Source organism: Lepus europaeus, chromosome 14 (genome assembly GCF_033115175.1).
Source record: "Lepus europaeus isolate LE1 chromosome 14, mLepTim1.pri, whole genome shotgun sequence".
In the NCBI taxonomy this organism is placed as follows: domain Eukaryota; kingdom Metazoa; phylum Chordata; class Mammalia; order Lagomorpha; family Leporidae; genus Lepus; species Lepus europaeus.
The window spans coordinates 82,703,274-82,710,052 of NC_084840.1; the positions used below are offsets into that span (position 1 = coordinate 82,703,274).

General features: G+C 44.6%; 1 non-coding gene across 1 annotated transcript; it reads right to left on the reverse strand.

The window, feature by feature from the left end:
* Window positions 1-5,724: 5,724 nt before the first annotated feature.
* Window positions 5,725-5,831, reverse strand: LOC133774021 (U6 spliceosomal RNA). The gene has a single exon (XR_009868002.1). It is a non-coding gene; the product is annotated as a U6 spliceosomal RNA (small nuclear RNA).
* Window positions 5,832-6,779: the final 948 nt, after the last annotated feature.

Here is a 6,779-nt window from a genome sequence, read left to right on the forward strand (position 1 = left end):
CCCATGGACTTGGCTACTTGTCCAGTCCCCAGCAGACCATCAGGATCTGTCTTCTCAAGAGAGTAACTGAGAGACAGAAGTGGGCAACCAACAATCATCAGCTTGGAAAACATGAACCCCGAGGTCCTCCTGCATTATCCTCTGTGTGGTGCTGAAACCTGGTGAGTGTTGTTGTGTTTTATATGTTTAAGACTATGCTCGAATGTGAAGAACACTGATGGTCACATCTTTCCCTTTTTCATAAAAAATCCATCACCAACTTAGAGAGCCCTCGAGACGATCTGCCCCAGCCACTTCACGTTACAAATGAAGGACCTTTTGAGAAATAAAATGTGGTGGAATCAGGATTCAAATGCCAGTCTCCAATAACACAGCCCTGGGTTTATGTCATGATAGAAAAGTAGCACCGGACACTTCAAACAATAAATAGCATCAAGTCAGTTTAGGGCAGGATAATGTCGAAAATAAAAATATACATTCCTCTTTTTTTAAAAGATGTATTTGTTTATTTGAAAGGCAGAGCTACAGAGAGAGAGGGAGAGACAGAGAAATAAAGGTCTTCTAACTGCTGGTTCACTCCCCAAATGGCCACACAGCCGGAGCTGGGCCAATCCTAAACCAGGAGCCAGGAGCTTCTTCTGGGCTTCCCATGTGGGTGCAGGGGCACAAAGGACTTGGGCCATCCTCCACTGCTTTCCCAGGCCAAAAGAGAAAGCTGGATCGGAAGAGGAGCAGCCAGGACTCAAGCCAGTGCCCATAGGGGATGCCAGCACTGGAGGCAGAGGCTTTATCTGCTACACCACAGTACTGGCCCCTGCATTCCTTTTTTAAAGATTTATTTATTTAATTGAAAGAGTTACAGAGGAGAGGCAGAGAAAGAGAGAGAGAGAGAGAGAGAGAGAGAGAGAGAGAGGTTGATCTTCCATCTGCTGATTCACTCCCCAAATGGCTGCAACAGTCAGGGTTGAGCCAGGCCAAAGCCAGAAGCCAAGAGCTTCATTTGGCTCTCCCACGTGGGTGCAGGGGCCCAAGCACTTGGACCGTCTTCCACTGCTTTCCCAAGAACATTAGCAGGGAGCTGGATCTGAAAGGGAGCAGCCGGGACTCGAACCAGCACTGCAGAAGGCAGCTTCACCTGCTATAGCACAGCGCCAGCCTCATATATCCCGTTTTTAATAACTGGATGGGTCTTGATCATGTACGTATCATAATATAATGGGTGTTGGTCCTAAAGAAGACTTGTATTTTGCATTAAACCGTTAGGCTACATACTTAGATTTTGAGCTGGTGTCTCTTCATTTCAGCAGGCGTTTGTGTACCTACAAAATATACATGACACCCTTAGCTGTAGACTAGCATTTCCAATTGTCTGTCGGACATTCTTACCCTGAAATCTACCTCTGAAGTGGTAGATTTGTCCAGAATCAAACTCATCTTACCTAACAATCCTCCCACCCTGTTTGTTATTTCTGAGGCTAGCATCCCCTTTGTCCTGGGTATCTTTGCTTTGAGTAATGCCTGTTAACGGGTTTCAAAAACTTCTGCCTACAGCATTTCTTCCCCACCCCATTCCCGTCCCACAGCTGCTGACTAGTCAGACCTGCAGAGCACCTTTCCAATCTTCCCTCTCACAGCTCCTGGATCACTCTTGTCCTGAAGAATCACTTTGAATCCGTGATGGTCCTGTTGCTCTACAATCCACAGCAACCGTGTCTCAACATGCAATAACTCTTTGAACACCCAAAGTGTCGCAGCCCGTCACAAAACTTCCTCCCTACTTTATACTCCGCTCCGCTTCCTCATAGCCCTTCTGGCACTTGACGAATTCTCAGCTGTCGCAAAGGGTCCCCGCGTACTTGGGTCTGTGTGTTGCCAACGTGGTCCTTTCCTGTCGCTTCCTCTGCTCCCCACAACCTAAGACGGCCACACATCCAACATCACCCAGTCAAGTTCCAGGCCAAACACCATGTCTTCTGCGAAAGCCATCCTTAATCTCCTGGCTGGGAAGATTCCTGCCTCTGGAATTACACACCTCTCTATCTACCTGTTTTGCCTGGGATTAGTAATTTATACCATGACTTATCTGGCAGCTGGCTTATCTTTTAGTTCTCCCTTTGTGTCAGATGACACAATAAACAGCATAGTGTTTCTCAACGTGCAGGCCAGCCTGATTGGCTCATCTCATTTGGCTCCGCTCTTAACTGACCTCACAAAATGTGAGTATCTGTAACTCCAAAAGCCTGGTTCAGATCTGTGTCACGACAGGCATGAAGATGTCCAATAGATGTTTATTAGAATGAATCAAATAGACAGGCAGGACTGTTGGCTTCAAACACTCTGCCAAAGGCCCTGAGATTTCCTTCTGGGATCCAAGTCACGTGTTTGAACTGTGGTCAGTTATCCTCAGAAAACCCACTGTCAAAACTTGTGACTGTCACTGGGCAGGAGGCTACACAGCCATCGGCTTTTTTTAAAAAGATTTATTTATTTTTTTGAGAGGCAGAGTTACAGACAGAGAGAGGGAGAGACAGAAAGAGAGATCTTTCATCTGCTGATTCACTCCCCCAAATGGCTGCAACGGAGACAGCTGAGCCAATCCAAAGCCAGGAGGCAGTGACTCGTTCCAGATCTCCCACGTGGGTGCAGGGGCCCAAGCACTTACGCCATCTTCTACTGCTTTCCCAGGCCTGAGCAGGGAGCTGGATTGGAATTGGATCAGCTGGGACTCAAACCGGCATCCATATGGCTTAGCCTACTATGCTGCAGCACTGCCCCCGCCCCATCACCATTTACTAACACAATAGCGTGGTATAATTTATCCGACAAGCCAGCCTTTACATAATGAAGTTCCAGGGGTCTGAGTCACCACACAGAACATTTAGGTGGCCACAAGGAAGGAGAGCACCCAGGGAGGATGGAGTCAGCAGGCAGATAGCAGGTTAAAGACACGAAAATGGGGCACTGGTAGCTACCATTCCTACTCCACAGTTTTATCTAGACAAGTTTGAAGGCAGTGTCCTGAACAATGAATGAATCAACACACCAGCTAGTATGTGAGTGCCCATTTCCATTTCTTGCTTTACAGGATCTCATCTCTTTTTTTTTTCTTTCCTTTTTTTCTGTTTTTTATTGCATTCTAAGCCTACTGCAATGAGTGAAAAACTAATTATGGGTGTGTAACTGGGCTCTAGATTTCAGAAAATCTGTTTGCAGGAGGAAGACAGTAGGAAAGGAATGTGCTCAATCAGAGTATGCTAAAGGTATCCGTGCCAGGCAGAGGGGGTTATTTATTCATGAGATAACTAGCAGGAAGGAAGCGCAAAGCTCTTCGGTAATCGCTCCCTTTGCCGAAGTGTATCTCACAGTTGCACCTTGACTAAAGTCTTACTGCTGATAAGAGTTGATTATTTCACTCCTGATCAGATTAATGCACAATTTGTTCATACTGTGCTCTTGCCTGTATGTCCCAATTTTGTGAATTTTTACCTTTTTCCAAGGAAAAGCTTTGACTATAAAATCCTGTGGCTGGAGCTCTCCGAGTAATTACGAATCTTACAGGGGGCAGGGTGACAGCTTATAATCCTGTGTGACAAAAATCTTCTTAAGCTGCAGTTTCCATGTGGAATTATGCCTGGCAACTCATGTTTTGAAGTTGTTTCATTTTTCTTCTCATCAGAAATTCAGTTTGGGCAGACTATTGGGTTAAAGAAAACACAAAAGTGACAAGTATCATCTGACAACACTGGGCTTAATTAACTAGCATTTAGGAAGCAGGTTGAGACTCTTCTATGAAAGTTGTCTATGCGTTCTACAGGTCATGAACATTTTTTGTGGACACTGTTTTCTCCATCAGTATACCATTAACTAAATAATGTGGATGTAGTTAAGTTTGGTGAACCAAATGCGCACTTCCGTTTCCGCTTTGGTCACTGTCTTCAGGAAGTAACAAGCCATCCAGCCTATTCACCTAAGAACAAGTAGGGAACAAAACAGAGCAAGAAATAATCCCACAGTACAATTAAGTTGCTTTTCTATGCCTTTGATGGAAATACTGAGAATTCAGCTGTCATTCAAAAATGTTCTGATGGAAAAATAAGTTGTGAAATTTACCTTGGGCAAGTTGCTGAAGGGGAATGGGTGTTTAGCCTGGCAGTCAAAACACTTGCATCTCACAACAGAGTACCTGGGTTTGAGTTCCAGCTCCAGTCCTACCAGTGCAGAGGCTGGAAGGCAGCAGTTGATAGCTCAAGTCATTGGGTTCCTGCCACCCATGTGGGAGACCTGGTTTGCATTCCCAGACCCTGGCTTTTCTCCCTGCCCAATCCCAGCCATCGTGGGCATTTGGGGGAGTAAACCAGCAGATGTCTGTCTGCTTCTTAAAAAGATGTTTTAATTGCCTAAGTATTTGGTTGTATATGTTATTACAAATCAATGTGCAACTGTCAATAATAGAATTATAGCTTGAATAATTTTAGTGAATTCTTAATCACTTATGCAAATGGTGACATGGATAGCACAGAATAGGAAATTTTCCAAAAATTATTCCTATTTAGTCTCAGATGCTGTAATATTTTTGCAGCATATTTCCTTTGCCAATTATGATTTATTAATGTCTGGCTTAATTAAGCTATTATTAAAATTAATTGTCATTCACAGAGCTCATACCAAGTAATGGCTGAGACAAATGATACATAAGCTTTTGAAGTAGAAGGGTAAAATCTTGCCATCAAAAACCCACAGTATGAAAAACACATTACGGGGCTGACGCTGTGGTATAGTGGGTAAGGCCACCACTTGCAGTGCTGGCATGCCATATGGGAGCCGGTTCACGTCCCAGCTGCTCCACTTCCAATCCTGCTCTCTACTATGGCCTGGAAAAGCAGTAAAAAATGGCCCAAGTTCTTGGGCCCCTGCATCTATGTGGGAGACCAGGAAGAAGCTCCTGGCTTCAGATCAGCACAGCTCTGGCCGTTGCAGCCAACTGGGGAGTGAACCAGTGGATGGAAGACCTCTCTCTCTCTCTCTCTCTCTCTTTCTCCCTCTGCTTCTCCTTCTCTCTCTGTGTAACTCTTTCAAGTAAATAAATAAATCTTTAAAAAAAACATAATAAATGATTCTTTCAAAATTGAACTAATCCCTTCAAAACAGAAAAAGCATAACACACAAAGTAAAGCAATTATTTTCTTTTTTTTTAACTTTTATTTGATGAATATAAATTTCCAGTGTACAACTTATGGATTACAATGCCTTCCCCCTCCCATAACTTCCCTCCCACCCGCAACCCTCCCCTCTCCCCTTCCATTCACATCAAGATTCATTTTCAATTCTCTTTATATACAGAAGATCAATTTAGTATAAAGATTTCAACAGTTTGCACCCACATAGAAACACAAAGTGAAACATACTGTTTGAGTACTAGTTATAGCATTAAATCACAATGTACAGCACATTAAGGACAGAGATCCCACATGAGGAGCAAGTGCACAGTGGCTCCTGTTGTTGACCCAACAAATTGACACTCTAGTTTATGGTGCCAGTAACCACCCTAGGCTGTCGTCATGAGTTGCCAAGGCTATGGAAGCCTTCCAAGTTTGCCGACTCTGCTCATATTTAGACAAGGTCATAAAAGACAGAGTGAGGATAGTAACCAATGATCCTAAGAGTGGCATTTACCAGGTTTGAACATTTATACAGCATTTAGTGGGGAAGAGGACCATCAGTACAAAAAATATGGAACGCTTCACGAATTTGCGTGTCATCCTTGCGCAGGGGCCATGCTAATCTTCTGTGTATCGTTCCAATTTTAGTATATGTGCTGCCGAAGCGAGCACAAAGTAAAGCAATTCTTAAATGGCTTTTGTTATGCCAGGTAAAAGCCCACTCATAAATTGCATCAAATGCAGAATCTTGTTACTGTAAAGTTAACTAAGCACAACGTTTTTAGTCATCTGTACTACCTCATATCCATACCCAACAAAAGTAAGTCAAAGTAGAGATAGCGACGTGTATATCATCCACCAAGGAGATTACACTCCTCTGAGAAAGTCTCAGTGACCAGAGAGCCAGGGTTGCCCAGCTATCGCCACCCACAACCAGAGGATAACACGTCTTCCTTTGAGAACAGGACTGGGTGGGGAGGATGAACTAATGGGCAATCGCAGAATATCCAGATTCCAGTTACGGTGGAGGTTTTGCTTTAGGAGGTGCCTGTGTCTCAGGTCCTTGTCAGGTTCACAGTCATGTGAGTGGATAACGCCTTAGGTCGTGTTCCCAAGATATAGGGCCTGAATCAGGGGCCCAGGGACCCATGCTTTATTGGGAGTGTGCTGTGACAGAAAAACTTTAAGTTAGTAGGGACAACAAGGCAGAGAAGGACAAAGAGCAGACCACCACCATGGCCTGATCCAAAGCCTGGAGCTGTTGGCTATATAGCATCCGAGCACCACAGCGTTGTCAACCCTTGAGACAAGGCAGACAGCCTTTTGGTCACTGTATCGGTTGGTCATTGATTGGGGCGGCCTTCCCATCAGCTCATCCCACCAAGAAAGTAGGTAGTCAGGATCCGTGAGCAGCTGCACTGCCAGCAGTTAAGGTCAGGTGCACCCAGCCTGGCTCAAACCCCAGGAAAGCAATGCATCAACTCCACCTTCACCATGTGGGAAGCTGCACTTGGAAGTTAGTTGCTCACTTCCACCAAGAAGTCGGTCTGGGCAAACAGTATCGCAGAAAGCTAGGCATCTGTATTATTTAGGGGGAGAAAGTTAGATTTAATTGTTTTC